Source organism: Pelophylax lessonae (assembly GCF_965119305.1).
Source record: "Pelophylax lessonae genome assembly, chromosome: 7".
In the NCBI taxonomy this organism is placed as follows: domain Eukaryota; kingdom Metazoa; phylum Chordata; class Amphibia; order Anura; family Ranidae; genus Pelophylax; species Pelophylax lessonae.
In genome coordinates this window covers 28,086,003-28,106,578 of record NC_138774.1, presented here as the reverse complement: position 1 = coordinate 28,106,578, position 20,576 = coordinate 28,086,003, and positions in this window count along the sequence as shown.

Here is a 20,576-nt window from a genome sequence, read left to right as displayed (position 1 = left end):
GTATTAATCAACGAGGCCCTAGATAAACCGCCAGGACTTAGTTGAAATAATACTAGTGTAATGGAATCCGATGACCCACACTGTACTTGTGGTAAGTAAGTATATGGCTTCCTCGCAGTAATGAACATAGATATCAAATCCCATCCGCCGTCATACAAAGCTAGCCTGACACTTTGTTTGTATACTGGAAACAACTCACTCCATTATTGAACAAGGAACAGACTTTAATACACTTGAGAAGAAAGTCAGTCACTACATGATTATTTACCCAAAATATCACACCATGGTTAGATAACGAGGTACAGCTGACTCATGGCTAATCTCCATTAACATGTTAATTAACTCAGTACACTTAAGCCAGCCTGGAAGACCAGACTGCCGGCACCAAGGCTAAAACAAGATACAATACACATATCATAGTGTAAATACTGAGAACCCACCGTAAACAATAGGTGAGAAAATCAGCATAATTTACAATGCGTGGAAGACAGGTGTTTGAGCTGATGACATGCATCTGTTACAAGTCTGACCAACTGAAGCAGTCCAAACCATCAATTTATCCGTCACATTGTTTTTTTTTTTTTTCAGTCTCAGTGATGGTGCGTACCATCACAACTAGGAAAACAGTTAAGTAACCATTTGCAGTAACAATCAAATAACACCAGTATACACAGTATCAGAAAGTAGTGAATGGATCACTCAGAAAAACTATGAATTGCTTTTAGGAATACTCCTACTAAAGGGGGACCCCAGACCAGCCTATAGTACCTATATCCTAATGGGAGATGAGGTAATCTAGATACAAGCAGCGTGTCCCCTTTAAAAGCAATAAAATAGCAATGTTTAAAGTGCAAGACCTTGCTATTATCTTCACCGGCAGTTGGAGTCCAAAGAACAAAGATTTCCCAAATGTAGCACAGTGTGAGACAAGCAGTGCAAGATAGCTGGATCTGACTAATAATGATCCGCTATTTGATCCAGATGTAGTGTGTTTGTATATCCCGTGTTTAAAGGGATGTAGTAGTAGCTGATAACTTGATTTTGAGTAGGTGCTCTCCCACCGATCCTGTTGACTGTTTTATAACTCCTTGAAGACCAAGCAATAAAGTATACAAGTCATCAGATACATTTAGATCATTTTGATAACAACCCATTAATAGATTACGGACCCACCAAGAAGTGTCAAAGGGTAGGGCAGGGTCATCCTCCAGCAAAGGTTCGGTAGAAGAAGCTGGCACTTGACTAGAACGTTGAGCTGTAGAGATGAGTTCATCAAACTTTCTCCAAGGGTGTCGTATGTTAGTCTCTTAGGTGGACGGATTAGCCGTCTAAGCCTTGAATACATGTCTCTACAGCTTCAGACTCACGATCGGTATTATTATGTGATAAGCACTGAACAAATTGCCTAATAGTGCTACGTAAAAACTGTGTTTTTCACAATAGAAACAACATGTTAAAATCTTGATGGATTTTCACAATATCTCATATTGTTGTGTCCATTTGTTCAGATGGCAGTGGTAGGGTTGACCGTGTGGCCTAATGGATAAGGCATCAGACTTTGGATCAGAAGATTGAGGGTTCGAGCCCCTTCATGGTTGATTTTGCACTTCTGCTAGTTATTTGCAATGAACCCACGACTTCTAGATAAAGGAATCATGATTGACTATTAGATATTGTATATGTTGTACAATAAGAAATGCTAATATGTTGTAAAAAAGGATTGAGTCAAACATTCGGAAGTTCACTGAACGTACAAATTTGTCGGGCGCTTGCCCCGCCGAACATCCTGCAAGGCACCGGGCACTGCACAAGGCATTCTGCACCCTTATTGGGCAGAGCTTTGCCAAACTAGGGTGCAGTGTAAGCTGGTAGTTAAGCAGTGGCGTTCTTATCAACTGATGGGTCAACAGTTTCGATGGGTTTCCCCGCTTATAGCTGAATTTAAAAAAAATATGCCATTTAAAAAAAAAAAACAAAGGCCTGGGGTTGTCCCCAATTCTATATCAGACCCTTCGGGTCTGGTATGGATTTTATGAGGGTCCCCCCAAAAACCATATCAGACCCTTATGCGAGCATTCAGCCCGGCAGGTCTGGAAAGGGGTGGGGGGTGAACAAGCGAGACCGCCCTACTAGGCCACATGCCCTCAACATGGGGGGGTGGTTTGGGGCAGGGGGGCTGTTCTTCCATACCCCACAGCACCTTGTCCCCATGTTGATGGGGAAATGGGTTTCTTCCCTAAAACCCTGAGCTGTGGTTGTCGGGGTCTGCGGGCAAGGGCTAATCGGAATCTGGAAACCCCTTTTATCAAGGGCACTCCCAGATCCCAGCACCTTGTTAAGAGTTGTTCACTTCCCAACAGTTGGGTGTTCTGGTCTCTGGATGGAGGCGTAGCTTCAAATCCTACTTCTGACAGTACACTTTTCTTAAATTGCATTATAATGTATTTATCACATCAACTCTTCAAAGAATGAATCTTGTATATCTAGCACAATACCTCCTATACTTCTATTGTTCAGATTCCATTTGTCTTTGTAGCCTATGTTTGCATGACATGTATGTCCCTGTCAGTTCCACCTAAGCAGCCACCCTTATGTGCATGCTCCCAGAGGGACTATGAAGGTTTGGGTGGAGGAAATATGGGGCATATAGTTCTGACACAAGAGGTCACCTGAGAATAGTGCAAATCCCCTGATTTCACTTACTTGTGAATGAGGCTGCCCATATATCACTAGTCAATTGTCAGGATGGCCGAGCGGTCTAAGGCGCCAGACTCAACAAGTGTGTTCTCTTCCCAACAGTTGGGTATTCTGGTCTCCAAATGGAGGCGTGGGTTCAAATCCCACTTCTGACAGTACCCTTTTCTTAAGTTGCATTATAATGTATTTATCACATCAACTCTTCAAAGAATTCATCTTGTATATACAGCACCATACATCATGCACTTCTATTGTTGAGGTCAAATTTGTCTTTGCAGCCTCTGCATAGCATGTATGTAGTACTGACCCATTAGGAGTTGCTTGAAATTGCATGTTCTTCTGTGCCGCCTTGACCCTGTGAACTGTTCAGTCCTCCTGACACTCTAGGTTCAGACATGTTGTGTATACCTTTAAATGACACAATGCAGATCTCTTTTAACTCTTTAGAGTTACTTTACTCAAAAGAAAGGCTTAAAAGAGGTATTAATCAACGAGGCCCTAGATAAACCGCCAGGACTTAGTTGAAATAATACTAGTGTAATGGAATCCGATGACCCACACTGTACTTGTGGTAAGTAAGTATATGGCTTCCTCGCAGTAATGAACATAGATATCAAATCCCATCCGCCGTCATACAAAGCTAGCCTGACACTTTGTTTGTATACTGGAAACAACTCACTCCATTATTGAACAAGGAACAGACTTTAATACACTTGAGAAGAAAGTCAGTCACTACATGATTATTTACCCAAAATATCACACCATGGTTAGATAACGAGGTACAGCTGACTCATGGCTAATCTCCATTAACATGTTAATTAACTCAGTACACTTAAGCCAGCCTGGAAGACCAGACTGCCGGCACCAAGGCTAAAACAAGATACAATACACATATCATAGTGTAAATACTGAGAACCCACCGTAAACAATAGGTGAGAAAATCAGCATAATTTACAATGCGTGGAAGACAGGTGTTTGAGCTGATGACATGCATCTGTTACAAGTCTGACCAACTGAAGCAGTCCAAACCATCAATTTATCTGTCACATTGGTTTTTTTTTTTTTCAGTCTCAGTGATGGTGCGTACCATCACAACTAGGAAAACAGTTAAGTAACCATTTGCAGTAACAATCAAATAACACCAGTATACACAGTATCAGAAAGTAGTGAATGGATCACTCAGAAAAACTATGAATTGCTTTTAGGAATACTCCTACTAAAGGGGGACCCCAGACCAGCCTATAGTACCTATATCCTAATGGGAGATGAGGTAATCTAGATACAAGCAGCGTGTCCCCTTTAAAAGCAATAAAATAGCAATGTTTAAAGTGCAAGACCTTGCTATTATCTTCACCGGCAGTTGGAGTCCAAAGAACAAAGATTTCCCAAATGTAGCACAGTGTGAGACAAGCAGTGCAAGATAGCTGGATCTGACTAATAATGATCCGCTATTTGATCCAGATGTAGTGTGTTTGTATATCCCGTGTTTAAAGGGATGTAGTAGTAGCTGATAACTTGATTTTGAGTAGGTGCTCTCCCACCGATCCTGTTGACTGTTTTATAACTCCTTGAAGACCAAGCAATAAAGTATACAAGTCATCAGATACATTTAGATCATTTTGATAACAACCCATTAATAGATTACGGACCCACCAAGAAGTGTCAAAGGGTAGGGCAGGGTCATCCTCCAGCAAAGGTTCGGTAGAAGAAGCTGGCACTTGACTAGAACGTTGAGCTGTAGAGATGAGTTCATCAAACCTTCTCCAAGGGTGTCGTATGTTAGTCTCTTAGGTGGACGGATTAGCCGTCTAAGCCTTGAATACATGTCTCCTACAGCTTCAGACTCACGATCGGTATTATTATGTGATAAGCACTGAACAAATTGCCTAATAGTGCTACGTAAAAACTGTGTTTTTCAAAATAGAAACAACATGTTAAAATCTTGATGGATTTTCACAATATCTCATATTGTTGTGTCCATTTGTTCAGATGGCAGTGGTAGGGTTGACCGTGTGGCCTAATGGATAAGGCGTCTGACTTCGGATCAGAAGATTGAGGGTTCGAGTCCCTTCATGGTCGATTTTGCACTTCTGCTAGTTATTTGCAATGAACCCACGACTTCTAGATAAAGGAATCATGATTGACTATTAGATATTGTATATGTTGTACAATAAGAAATGCTAATATGTTGTAAAAAAGGATTGAGTCAAACATTCGGAAGTTCACTGAACGTACAAATTTGTCGGGCGCTTGCCCCGCCGAACATCCTGCAAGGCACCGGGCACTGCACAAGGCATTCTGCACCCTTATTGGGCAGAGCTTTGCCAAACTAGGGTGCAGTGTAAGCTGGTAGTTAAGCAGTGGCGTTCTTATCAACTGATGGGTCAACAGTTTCGATGGGTTTCCCCGCTTATAGCTGAATTTAAAAAAAATATGCCATTTAAAAAAAAAAAACAAAGGCCTGGAGTTGTCCCCAATTCTATATCAGACCCTTCGGGTCTGGTATGGATTTTATGAGGGTCCCCCCAAAAACCATATCAGACCCTTATGCGAGCATTCAGCCCGGTAGGTCTGGAAAGGGGTGGGGGGTGAACAAGCGAGACCGCCCTACTAGGCCACATGCCCTCAACATGGGGGGGTGGTTTGGGGCAGGGGGGCTGTTCTTCCATACCCCACAGCACCTTGTCCCCATGTTGATGGGGAAATGGGTTTCTTCCCTAAAACCCTGAGCTGTGGTTGTCGGGGTCTGCGGGCAAGGGCTAATCGGAATCTGGAAACCCCTTTTATCAAGGGCACTCCCAGATCCCAGCACCTTGTTAAGAGTTGTTCAATTCCCAACAGTTGGGTGTTCTGGTCTCTGGATGGAGGCGTAGGTTCAAATCCCACTTCTGACAGTACACTTTTCTTAAATTGCATTATAATGTATTTATCACATCAACTCTTCAAAGAATGAATCTTGTATATCTAGCACCATACCTCCTATACTTCTATTGTTCAGATTCCATTTGTCTTTGTAGCCTATGTTTGCATGACATGTATGTCCCTGTCAGTTCCACCTAAGCAGCCACCCTTATGTGCATGCTCCCAGAGGGACTATGAAGGTTTGGGTGGAGGAAATATGGGGCATATAGTTCTGACACAAGAGGTCACCTGAGAATAGTGCAAATCCCCTGATTACACTTACTAGTGAATGAGGCTGCCCATATATCACTAGTCAATTGTCAGGATGGCCGAGCGGTCTAAGGCGCCAGACTCAAGAAGTGTGTTCTCTTCCCAACAGTTGGGTATTCTGGTCTCCAAATGGAGGCGTCGGTTCAAATCCCACTTCTGACAGTACCCTTTTCTTAAGTTGCATTATAATGTATTTATCACATCAACTCTTCAAAGAATTCATCTTGTATATACAGCACCATACATCATGCACTTCTATTGTTGAGGTCAAATTTGTCTTTGCAGCCTCTGCATAGCATGTATGTAGTACTGACCCATTAGGAGTTGCTTGAAATTGCATGTTCTTCTGTGCCGCCTTGACCCTGTGAACTGTTCAGTCCTCCTGACACTCTAGGTTCAGACATGTTGTGTATACCTTTAAATGACACAATGCAGATCTCTTTTAACTCTTTAGAGTTACTTTACTCAAAAGAAAGGCTTAAAAGAGGTATTAATCAACGAGGCCCTAGATAAACCGCCTGGACTTAGTTGAAATAATACTAGTGTAATGGAATCCGATGACCCACACTGTACTTGTGGTAAGTAAGTATATGGCTTCCTCGCAGTAATGAACATAGATATCAAATCCCATCCGCCGTCATACAAAGCTAGCCTGACACTTTGTTTGTATACTGGAAACAACTCACTCCATTATTGAACAAGGAACAGACTTTAATACACTTGAGAAGAAAGTCAGTCACTACATGATTATTTACCCAAAATATCACACCATGGTTAGATAACGAGGTACAGCTGACTCATGGCTAATCTCCATTAACATGTTAATTAACTCAGTACACTTAAGCCAGCCTGGAAGACCAGACTGCCGGCACCAAGGCTAAAACAAGATACAATACACATATCATAGTGTAAATACTGAGAACCCACCGTAAACAATAGGTGAGAAAATCAGCATAATTTACAATGCATGGAAGACAGGTGTTTGAGCTGATGACATGCATCTGTTACAAGTCTGACCAACTGAAGCAGTCCAAACCATCAATTTATCTGTCACATTGTTTTTTTTTTTTTTTCAGTCTCAGTGATGGTGCGTACCATCACAACTAGGAAAACAGTTAAGTAACCATTTGCAGTAACAATCAAATAACACCAGTATACACAGTATCAGAAAGTAGTGAATGGATCACTCAGAAAAACTATGAATTGCTTTTAGGAATACTCCTACTAAAGGGGGACCCCAGACCAGCCTATAGTACCTATATCCTAATGGGAGATGAGGTAATCTAGATACAAGCAGCGTGTCCCCTTTAAAAGCAATAAAATAGCAATGTTTAAAGTGCAAGACCTTGCTATTATCTTCACCGGCAGTTGGAGTCCAAAGAACAAAGATTTCCCAAATGTAGCACAGTGTGAGACAAGCAGTGCAAGATAGCTGGATCTGACTAATAATGATCCGCTATTTGATCCAGATGTAGTGTGTTTGTATATCCCGTGTTTAAAGGGATGTAGTAGTAGCTGATAACTTGATTTTGAGTAGGTGCTCTCCCACCGATCCTGTTGACTGTTTTATAACTCCTTGAAGACCAAGCAATAAAGTATACAAGTCATCAGATACATTTAGATCATTTTGATAACAACCCATTAATAGATTACGGACCCACCAAGAAGTGTCAAAGGGTAGGGCAGGGTCATCCTCCAGCAAAGGTTTGGTAGAAGAAGCTGGCACTTGACTAGAACGTTGAGCTGTAGAGATGAGTTCATCAAACTTTCTCCAAGGGTGTCGTATGTTAGTCTCTTAGGTGGACGGATTAGCCGTCTAAGCCTTGAATACATGTCTCCTACAGCTTCAGACTCACGATCGGTATTATTATGTGATAAGCACTGAACAAATTGCCTAATAGTGCTACGTAAAAACTGTGTTTTTCAAAATAGAAACAACATGTTAAAATCTTGATGGATTTTCACAATATCTCATATTGTTGTGTCCATTTGTTCAGATGGCAGTGGTAGGGTTGACCGTGTGGCCTAATGGATAAGGCGTCTGACTTCGGATCAGAAGATTGAGGGTTCGAGTCCCTTCATGGTCGATTTTGCACTTCTGCTAGTTATTTGCAATGAACCCATGACTTCTAGATAAAGGAATCATGATTGACTATTAGATATTGTATATGTTGTACAATAAGAAATGCTAATATGTGGTAAAAAAGGATTGAGTCAAACATTCGGAAGTTCACTGAACGTACAAATTTGTCGAGCGCTTGCCCCACCGAACATCTTGCAAGGCACCGGGCACTGCACAAGGCATTCTGCACCCTTATTGGGCAGAGCTTTGCCAAACTAGGGTGCAGTGTAAGCTGGTAGTTAAGCAGTGGCGTTCTTATCAACTGATGGGTCAACAGTTTCGATGGGTTTCCCCGCTTATAGCTGAATTTAAAAAAAATATGCCATTTAAAAAAAAAAAACAAAGGCCTGGGGTTGTCCCCAATTCTATATCAGACCCTTCGGGTCTGGTATGGATTTTATGAGGGTCCCCCCAAAAACCATATCAGACCCTTATGCGAGCATTCAGCCCGGCAGGTCTGGAAAGGGGTGGGGGGTGAACAAGCGAGACCGCCCTACTAGGCCACATGCCCTCAACATGGGGGGGTGGTTTGGGGCAGGGGGGCTGTTCTTCCATACCCCACAGCACCTTGTCCCCATGTTGATGGGGAAATGGGTTTCTTCCCTAAAACCCTGAGCTGTGGTTGTCGGGGTCTGCGGGCAAGGGCTAATCGGAATCTGGAAACCCCTTTTATCAAGGGCACTCCCAGATCCCAGCACCTTGTTAAGAGTTGTTCACTTCCCAACAGTTGGGTGTTCTGGTCTCTGGATGGAGGCGTAGGTTCAAATCCCACTTCTGACAGTACACTTTTCTTAAATTGCATTATAATGTATTTATCACATCAACTCTTCAAAGAATGAATCTTGTATATCTAGCACCATACCTCCTATACTTCTATTGTTCAGATTCCATTTGTCTTTGTAGCCTATGTTTGCATGACATGTATGTCCCTGTCAGTTCCACCTAAGCAGCCACCCTTATGTGCATGCTCCCAGAGGGACTATGAAGGTTTGGGTGGAGGAAATATGGGGCATATAGTTCTGACACAAGAGGTCACCTGAGAATAGTGCAAATCCCCTGATTACACTTACTAGTGAATGAGGCTGCCCATATATCACTAGTCAATTGTCAGGATGGCCGAGCGGTCTAAGGCGCCAGACTCAAGAAGTGTGTTCTCTTCCCAACAGTTGGGTATTCTGGTCTCCAAATGGAGGCGTAGGTTCAAATCCCACTTCTGACAGTACCCTTTTATTAAGTTGCATTATAATGTATTTATCACATCAACTCTTCAAAGAATTCATCTTGTATATACAGCACCATACATCATGCACTTCTATTGTTGAGGTCAAATTTGTCTTTGCAGCCTCTGCATAGCATGTATGTAGTACTGACCCATTAGGAGTTGCTTGAAATTGCATGTTCTTCTGTGCCGCCTTGACCCTGTGAACTGTTCAGTCCTCCTGACACTCTAGGTTCAGACATGTTGTGTATACCTTTAAATGACACAATGCAGATCTCTTTTAACTCTTTAGAGTTACTTTACTCAAAAGAAAGGCTTAAAAGAGGTATTAATCAACGAGGCCCTAGATAAACCACCAGGACTTAGTTGAAATAATACTAGTGTAATGGATTCCGATGACCCACACTGTACTTGTGGTAAGTAAGTATATGGCTTCCTCGCAGTAATGAACATAGATATCAAATCCCATCCGCCGTCATACAAAGCTAGCCTGACAATTTGTTTGTATACTGGAAACAACTTACTCCATTATTGAACATGGAACAGACTTTAATACACTTGAGAAGAAAGTCAGTCACTACATGATTATTTACCCAAAATATCACACCATGGTTAGATAACGAGGTACAGCTGACTCATGGCTAATCTCCATTAACATGTTAATTAACTCAGTACACTTAAGCCAGCCTGGAAGACCAGACTGCCGGCACCAAGGCTAAAACAAGATACAATACACATATCATAGTGTAAATACTGAGAACCCACCGTAAACAATAGGTGAGAAAATCAGCATAATTTACAATGCGTGGAAGACAGGTGTTTGAGCTGATGACATGCATCTGTTACAAGTCTGACCAACTGAAGCAGTCCAAACCATCAATTTATCTGTCACATTGGTTTTTTTTTTTTTTCAGTCTCAGTGATGGTGCGTACCATCACAACTAGGAAAACAGTTAAGTAACCATTTGCAGTAACAATCAAATAACACCAGTATACACAGTATCAGAAAGTAGTGAATGGATCACTCAGAAAAACTATGAATTGCTTTTAGGAATACTCCTACTAAAGGTGGACCCCAGACCAGCCTATAGTACCTATATCCTAATGGGAGATGAGGTAATCTAGATACAAGCAGCGTGTCCCCTTTAAAAGCAATAAAATAGCAATGTTTAAAGTGCAAGACCTTGCTATTATCTTCACCGGCAGTTGGAGTCCAAAGAACAAAGATTTCCCAAATGTAGCACAGTGTGAGACAAGCAGTGCAAGATAGCTGGATCTGACTAATAATGATCCGCTATTTGATCCAGATGTAGTGTGTTTGTATATCCCGTGTTTAAAGGGATGTAGTAGTAGCTGATAACTTGATTTTGAGTAGGTGCTCTCCCACCGATCCTGTTGACTGTTTTATAACTCCTTGAAGACCAAGCAATAAAGTATACAAGTCATCAGATACATTTAGATCATTTTGATAACAACCCATTAATAGATTACGGACCCACCAAGAAGTGTCAAAGGGTAGGGCAGGGTCATCCTCCAGCAAAGGTTTGGTAGAAGAAGCTGGCACTTGACTAGAACGTTGAGCTGTAGAGATGAGTTCATCAAACTTTCTCCAAGGGTGTCGTATGTTAGTCTCTTAGGTGGACGGATTAGCCGTCTAAGCCTTGAATACATGTCTCCTACAGCTTCAGACTCACGATCGGTATTATTATGTGATAAGCACTGAACAAATTGCCTAATAGTGCTACGTAAAAACTATGTTTTTCAAAATAGAAACAACATGTTAAAATCTTGATGGATTTTCACAATATCTCATATTGTTGTGTCCATTTGTTCAGATGGCAGTGGTAGGGTTGACCGTGTGGCCTAATGGATAAGGCGTCTGACTTCGGATCAGAAGATTGAGGGTTCGAGTCCCTTCATGGTCGATTTTGCACTTCTGCTAGTTATTTGCAATGAACCCACGACTTCTAGATAAAGGAATCATGATTGACTATTAGATATTGTATATGTTGTACAATAAGAAATGCTAATATGTGGTAAAAAAGGATTGAGTCAAACATTCGGAAGTTCACTGAACGTACAAATTTGTCGAGCGCTTGCCCCACCGAACATCTTGCAAGGCACCGGGCACTGCACAAGGCATTCTGCACCCTTATTGGGCAGAGCTTTGCCAAACTAGGGTGCAGTGTAAGCTGGTAGTTAAGCAGTGGCGTTCTTATCAACTGATGGGTCAACAGTTTCGATGGGTTTCCCCGCTTATAGCTGAATTTAAAAAAAATATGCCATTTAAAAAAAAAAACAAAGGCCTGTGGTTGTCCCCAATTCTATATCAGACCCTTCGGGTCTGGTATGGATTTTATGAGGGTCCCCCCAAAAACCATATCAGACCCTTATGCGAGCATTCAGCCCGGCAGGTCTGGAAAGGGGTGGGGGGTGAACAAGCGAGACCGCCCTACTAGGCCACATGCCCTCAACATGGGGGGGTGGTTTGGGGCAGGGGGGCTGTTCTTCCATACCCCACAGCACCTTGTCCCCATGTTGATGGGGAAATGGGTTTCTTCCCTAAAACCCTGAGCTGTGGTTGTCGGGGTCTGCGGGCAAGGGCTAATCGGAATCTGGAAACCCCTTTTATCAAGGGCACTCCCAGATCCCAGCACATTGTTAAGAGTTGTTCACTTCCCAACAGTTGGGTGTTCTGGTCTCTGGTTGGAGGCGTAGGTTCAAATCCCACTTCTGACAGTACACTTTTCTTAAATTGCATTATAATGTATTTATCACATCAACTCTTCAAAGAATGAATCTTGTATATCTAGCACCATACCTCCTATACTTCTATTGTTCAGATTCCATTTGTCTTTGTAGCCTATGTTTGCATGACATGTATGTCCCTGTCAGTTCCACCTAAGCAGCCACCCTTATGTGCATGCTCCCAGAGGGACTATGAAGGTTTGGGTGGAGGAAATATGGGGCATATAGTTCTGACACAAGAGTTCACCTGAGAATAGTGCAAATCCCCTGATTACACTTACTAGTGAATGAGGCTGCCCATATATCACTAGTCAATTGTCAGGATGGCCGAGCGGTCTAAGGCGCCAGACTCAAGAAGTGTGTTCTCTTCTCAACAGTTGGGTATTCTGGTCTCCAAATGGAGGCGTAGGTTCAAATCCCACTTCTGACAGTACCCTTTTCTTAAGTTGCATTATAATGTATTTATCACATCAACTCTTCAAAGAATTCATCTTGTATATACAGCACCATACATCATGCACTTCTATTGTTGAGGTCAAATTTGTCTTTGCAGCCTCTGCATAGCATGTATGTAGTACTGACCCATTAGGAGTTGCTTGAAATTGCATGTTCTTCTGTGCCGCCTTGACCCTGTGAACTGTTCAGTCCTCCTGACACTCTAGGTTCAGACATGTTGTGTATACCTTTAAATGACACAATGCAGATCTCTTTTAACTCTTTAGAGTTACTTTACTCAAAAGAAAGGCTTAAAAGAGGTATTAATCAACGAGGCCCTAGATAAACCGCCAGGACTTAGTTGAAATAATACTAGTGTAATGGAATCCGATGACCCACACTGTACTTGTGGTAAGTAAGTATATGGCTTCCTCGCAGTAATGAACATAGATATCAAATCCCATCCGCCGTCATACAAAGCTAGCCTGACACTTTGTTTGTATACTGGAAACAACTTACTCCATTATTGAACATGGAACAGACTTTAATACACTTGAGAAGAAAGTCAGTCACTACATGATTATTTACCCAAAATATCACACCATGGTTAGATAACGAGGTACAGCTGACTCATGGCTAATCTCCATTAACATGTTAATTAACTCAGTACACTTAAGCCAGCCTGGAAGACCAGACTGCCGGCACCAAGGCTAAAACAAGATACAATACACATATCATAGTGTAAATACTGAGAACCCACCGTAAACAATAGGTGAGAAAATCAGCATAATTTACAATGCGTGGAAGACAGGTGTTTGAGCTGATGACATGCATCTGTTACAAGTCTGACCAACTGAAGCAGTCCAAACCATCAATTTATCTGTCACATTGGTTTTTTTTTTTTTCAGTCTCAGTGATGGTGCGTACCATCACAACTAGGAAAACAGTTAAGTAACCATTTGCAGTAACAATCAAATAACACCAGTATACACAGTATCAGAAAGTAGTGAATGGATCACTCAGAAAAACTATGAATTGCTTTTAGGAATACTCCTACTAAAGGGGGACCCCAGACCAGCCTATAGTACCTATATCCTAATGGGAGATGAGGTAATCTAGATACAAGCAGCGTGTCCCCTTTAAAAGCAATAAAATAGCAATGTTTAAAGTGCAAGACCTTGCTATTATCTTCACCGGCAGTTGGAGTCCAAAGAACAAAGATTTCCCAAATGTAGCACAGTGTGAGACAAGCAGTGCAAGATAGCTGGATCTGACTAATAATGATCCGCTATTTGATCCAGATGTAGTGTGTTTATATATCCCGTGTTTAAAGGGATGTAGTAGTAGCTGATAACTTGATTTTGAGTAGGTGCTCTCCCACCGATCCTGTTGACTGTTTTATAACTCCTTGAAGACCAAGCAATAAAGTATACAAGTCATCAGATACATTTAGATCATTTTGATAACAACCCATTACTAGATTACGGACCCACCAAGAAGTGTCAAAGGGTAGGGCAGGGTCATCCTCCAGCAAAGGTTTGGTAGAAGAAGCTGGCACTTGACTAGAACATTGAGCTGTAGAGATGAGTTCATCAAACTTTCTCCAAGGGTGTCGTATGTTAGTCTCTTAGGTGGACGGATTAGCCGTCTAAGCCTTGAATACATGTCTCCTACAGCTTCAGACTCACGATCGGTATTATTAAGTGATAAGCACTGAACAAATTGCCTAATAGTGCTACGTAAAAACTGTGTTTTTCAAAATAGAAACAACATGTTAAAATCTTGATGGATTTTCACAATATCTCATATTGTTGTGTCCATTTGTTCAGATGGCAGTGGTAGGGTTGACCGTGTGGCCTAATGGATAAGGCGTCTGACTTCGGATCAGAAGATTGAGGGTTCGAGTCCCTTCATGGTCGATTTTGCACTTCTGCTAGTTATTTGCAATGAACCCACGACTTCTAGATAAAGGAATCATAATTGACTATTAGATATTGTATATGTTGTACAATAAGAAATGCTAATATGTGGTAAAAAAGGATTGAGTCAAACATTCGGAAGTTCACTGAACGTACAAATTTGTCGAGCGCTTGCCCCGCCGAACATCCTGCAAGGCACCGGGCACTGCACAAGGCATTCTGCACCCTTATTGGGCAGAGCTTTGCCAAACTAGGGTGCAGTGTAAGCTGGTAGTTAAGCAGTGGCGTTCTTATCAACTGATGGGTCAACAGTTTCGATGGGTTTCCCCGCTTATAGCTGAATTTAAAAAAAATATGCCATTTAAAAAAAAAAACAAAGGCCTGGGGTTGTCCCCAATTCTATATCAGACCCTTCGGGTCTGGTATGGATTTTATGAGGGTCCCCCCAAAAACCATATCAGACCCTTATGCGAGCATTCAGCCAGGCAGGTCTGGAAAGGGGTGGGGGGTGAACAAGCGAGACCGCCCTACTAGGCCACATGCCCTCAACATGGGGGGGTGGTTTGGGGCAGGGGGGCTGTTCTTCCATACCCCACAGCACCTTGTCCCCATGTTGATGGGGAAATGGGTTTCTTCCCTAAAACCCTGAGCTGTGGTTGTCGGGGTCTGCGGGCAAGGGCTAATCGGAATCTGGAAACCCCTTTTATCAAGGGCACTCCCAGATCCCAGCACCTTGTTAAGAGTTGTTCACTTCCCAACAGTTGGGTGTTCTGGTCTCTGGATGGAGGCGTAGGTTCAAATCCCACTTCTGACAGTACACTTTTCTTAAATTGCATTATAATGTATTTATCACATCAACTCTTCAAAGAATGAATCTTGTATATCTAGCACCATACCTCCTATACTTCTATTGTTCAGATTCCATTTGTCTTTGTAGCCTATGTTTGCATGACATGTATGTCCCTGTCAGTTCCACCTAAGCAGCCACCCTTATGTGCATGCTCCCAGAGGGACTATGAAGGTTTGGGTGGAGGAAATATGGGGCATATAGTTCTGACACAAGAGGTCACCTGAGAATAGTGCAAATCCCCTGATTACACTTACTAGTGAATGAGGCTGCCCATATATCACTAGTCAATTGTCAGGTTGGCCGAGCGGTCCAAGGCACCAGACTCAAGAAGTGTGTTCTCTTCCCAACAGTTGGGTATTCTGGTCTCCAAATGGAGGCGTGGGTTCAAATCCCACTTCTGACAGCACCCTTTTCTTAAGTTGCATTATAATGTATTTATCACATCAACTCTTCAAAGAATTCATCTTGTATATACAGCACCATACATCATGCACTTCTATTGTTGAGGTCAAATTTGTCTTTGCAGCCTCTGCATAGCATGTATGTAGTACTGACCCATTAGGAGTTGCTTGAAATTGCATGTTCTTCTGTGCCGCCTTGACCCTGTGAACTGTTCAGTCCTCCTGACACTCTAGGTTCAGACATGTTGTGTATACCTTTAAATGACACAATGCAGATCTCTTTTAACTCTTTAGAGTTACTTTACTCAAAAGAAAGGCTTAAAAGAGGTATTAATCAACGAGGCCCTAGATAAACCGCGAGGACTTAGTTGAAATAATACTAGTGTAATGGAATCCGATGACCCACACTGTACTTGTGGTAAGTAAGTATATGGCTTCCTCGCAGTAATGAACATAGATATCAAATCCCATCCGCCGTCATACAAAGCTAGCCTGACACTTTGTTTGTATACTGGAAACAACTCACTCCATTATTGAACAAGGAACAGACTTTAATACACTTGAGAAGAAAGTCAGTCACTACATGATTATTTACCCAAAATATCACACCATGGTTAGATAACGAGGTACAGCTGACTCATGGCTAATCTCCATTAACATGTTAATTAACTCAGTACACTTAAGCCAGCCTGGAAGACCAGACTGCCGGCACCAAGGCTAAAACAAGATGCAATACACATATCATAGTGTAAATACTGAGAACCCACCGTAAACAATAGGTGAGAAAATCAGCATAATTTACAATGCGTGGAAGACAGGTGTTTGAGCTGATGACATGCATCTGTTACAAGTCTGACCAACTGAAGCAGTCCAAACCATCAATTTATCTGTCACATTGTTTTTTTTTTTTTCAGTCTCAGTGATGGTGCGTACCATCACAACTAGGAAAACAGTTAAGTAACCATTTGCAGTAACAATCAAATAACACCAGTATACACAGTATCAGAAAGTAGTGAATGGATCACTCAGAAAAACTATGAATTGCTTTTAGGAATACTCCTACTAAAGGGGGACCCCAGACCAGCCTATAGTACCTATATCCTAATGGGAGATGAGGTAATCTAGATACAAGCAGCGTGTCCCCTTTAAAAGCAATAAAATAGCAATGTTTAAAGTGCAAGACCTTGCTATTATCTTCACCGGCAGTTGGAGTCCAAAGAACAAAGATTTCCCAAATGTAGCACAGTGTGAGACAAGCAGTGCAAGATAGCTGGATCTGACTAATAATGATCCGCTATTTGATCCAGATGTAGTGTGTTTGTATATCCCGTGTTTAAAGGGATGTAGTAGTAGCTGATAACTTGATTTTGAGTAGGTGCTCTCCCACCGATCCTGTTGACTGTTTTATAACTCCTTGAAGACCAAGCAATAAAGTATACAAGTCATCAGATACATTTAGATCATTTTGATAACAACCCATTAATAGATTACGGACCCACCAAGAAGTGTCAAAGGGTAGGGCAGGGTCATCCTCCAGCAAAGGTTTGGTAGAAGAAGCTGGCACTTGACTAGAACGTTGAGCTGTAGAGATGAGTTCATCAAACTTTCTCCAAGGGTGTCGTATGTTAGTCTCTTAGGTGGACGGATTAGCCGTCTAAGCCTTGAATACATGTCTCCTACAGCTTCAGACTCACGATCGGTATTATTATGTGATAAGCACTGAACAAATTGCCTAATAGTGCTACGTAAAAACTGTGTTTTTCAAAATAGAAACAACATGTTAAAATCTTGATGGATTTTCACAATATCTCATATTGTTGTGTCCATTTGTTCAGATGGCAGTGGTAGGGTTGACCGTGTGGCCTAATGGATAAGGCGTCTGACTTCGGATCAGAAGATTGAGGGTTCGAGTCCCTTCATGGTCGATTTTGCACTTCTGCTAGTTATTTGCAATGAACCCATGACTTCTAGATAAAGGAATCATGATTGACTATTAGATATTGTATATGTTGTACAATAAGAAATGCTAATATGTGGTAAAAAAGGATTGAGTCAAACATTCGGAAGTTCACTGAACGTACAAATTTGTCGAGCGCTTGCCCCACCGAACATCTTGCAAGGCACCGGGCACTGCACAAGGCATTCTGCACCCTTATTGGGCAGAGCTTTGCCAAACTAGGGTGCAGTGTAAGCTGGTAGTTAAGCAGTGGCGTTCTTATCAACTGATGGGTCAACAGTTTCGATGGGTTTCCCCGCTTATAGCTGAATTTAAAAAAAATATGCCATTTAAAAAAAAAAAACAAAGGCCTGGGGTTGTCCCCAATTCTATATCAGACCCTTCGGGTCTGGTATGGATTTTATGAGGGTCCCCCCAAAAACCATATCAGACCCTTATGCGAGCATTCAGCCCGGCAGGTCTGGAAAGGGGTGGGGGGTGAACAAGCGAGACCGCCCTACTAGGCCACATGCCCTCAACATGGGGGGGTGGTTTGGGGCAGGGGGGCTGTTCTTCCATACCCCACAGCACCTTGTCCCCATGTTGATGGGGAAATGGGTTTCTTCCCTAAAACCCTGAGCTGTGGTTGTCGGGGTCTGCGGGCAAGGGCTAATCGGAATCTGGAAACCCCTTTTATCAAGGGCACTCCCAGATCCCAGCACCTTGTTAAGAGTTGTTCACTTCCCAACAGTTGGGTGTTCTGGTCTCTGGATGGAGGCGTAGGTTCAAATCCCACTTCTGACAGTACACTTTTCTTAAATTGCATTATAATGTATTTATCACATCAACTCTTCAAAGAATGAATCTTGTATATCTAGCACCATACCTCCTATACTTCTATTGTTCAGATTCCATTTGTCTTTGTAGCCTATGTTTGCATGACATGTATGTCCCTGTCAGTTCCACCTAAGCAGCCACCCTTATGTGCATGCTCCCAGAGGGACTATGAAGGTTTGGGTGGAGGAAATATGGGGCATATAGTTCTGACACAAGAGGTCACCTGAGAATAGTGCAAATCCCCTGATTACACTTACTAGTGAATGAGGCTGCCCATATATCACTAGTCAATTGTCAGGATGGCCGAGCGGTCTAAGGCGCCAGACTCAAGAAGTGTGTTCTCTTCCCAACAGTTGGGTATTCTGGTCTCCAAATGGAGGCGTAGGTTCAAATCCCACTTCTGACAGTAACCTTTTCTTAAGTTGCATTATAATGTATTTATCATATCAACTCTTCAAAGAATTCATCTTGTATATACAGCACCATACATCATGCACTTCTATTGTTGAGGTCAAATTTGTCTTTGCAGCCTCTGCATAGCATGTATGTAGTACTGACCCATTAGGAGTTGCTTGAAATTGCATGTTCTTCTGTGCCGCCTTGACCCTGTGAACTGTTCAGTCCTCCTGACACTCTAGGTTCAGACATGTTGTGTATACCTTTAAATGACACAATGCAGATCTCTTTTAACTCTTTAGAGTTACTTTACTCAAAAGAAAGGCTTAAAAGAGGTATTAATCAACGAGGCCCTAGATAAACCACCAGGACTTAGTTGAAATAATACTAGTGTAATGGATTCCGATGACCCACACTGTACTTGTGGTAAGTAAGTATATGGCTTCCTCGCAGTAATGAACATAGATATCAAATCCCATCCGCCGTCATACAAAGCTAGCCTGACACTTTGTTTGTATACTGGAAACAACTTACTCCATTATTGAACATGGAACAGACTTTAATACACTTGAGAAGAAAGTCAGTCACTACATGATTATTTACCCAAAATATCACACCATGGTTAGATAACGAGGTACAGCTGACTCATGGCTAATCTCCATTAACATGTTAATTAACTCAGTACACTTAAGCCAGCCTGGAAGACCAGACTGCCGGCACCAAGGCTAAAACAAGATACAATACACATATCATAGTGTAAATACTGAGAACCCACCGTAAACAATAGGTGAGAAAATCAGCATAATTTACAATGCGTGGAAGACAGGTGTTTGAGCTGATGACATGCATCTGTTACAAGTCTGACCAACTGAAGCAGTCCAAACCATCAATTTATCTGTCACATTGGTTTTTTTTTTTTTCAGTCTCAGTGATGGTGCGTACCATCACAACTAGGAAAACAGTTAAGTAACCATTTGCAGTAACAATCAAATAACACCAGTATACACAGTATCAGAAAGTAGTGAATGGATCACTCAGAAAAACTATGAATTGCTTTTAGGAATACTCCTACTAAAGGTGGACCCCAGACCAGCCTATAGTACCTATATCCTAATGGGAGATGAGGTAATCTAGATACAAGCAGCGTGTCCCCTTTAAAAGCAATAAAATAGCAATGTTTAAAGTGCAAGACCTTGCTATTATCTTCACCGGCAGTTGGAGTCCAAAGAACAAAGATTTCCCAAATGTAGCACAGTGTGAGACAAGCAGTGCAAGATAGCTGGATCTGACTAATAATGATCCGCTATTTGATCCAGATGTAGTGTGTTTGTATATCCCGTGTTTAAAGGGATGTAGTAGTAGCTGATAACTTGATTTTGAGTAGGTGCTCTCCCACCGATCCTGTTGACTGTTTTATAACTCCTTGAAGACCAAGCAATAAAGTATACAAGTCATCAGATACATTTAGATCATTTTGATAACAACCCATTAATAGATTACGGACCCACCAAGAAGTGTCAAAGGGTAGGGCAGGGTCATCCTCCAGCAAAGGTTTGGTAGAAGAAGCTGGCACTTGACTAGAACGTTGAGCTGTAGAGATGAGTTCATCAAACTTTCTCCAAGGGTGTCGTATGTTAGTCTCTTAGGTGGACGGATTAGCCGTCTAAGCCTTGAATACATGTCTCCTACAGCTTCAGACTCACGATCGGTATTATTATGTGATAAGCACTGAACAAATTGCCTAATAGTGCTACGTAAAAACTATGTTTTTCAAAATAGAAACAACATGTTAAAATCTTGATGGATTTTCACAATATCTCATATTGTTGTGTCCATTTGTTCAGA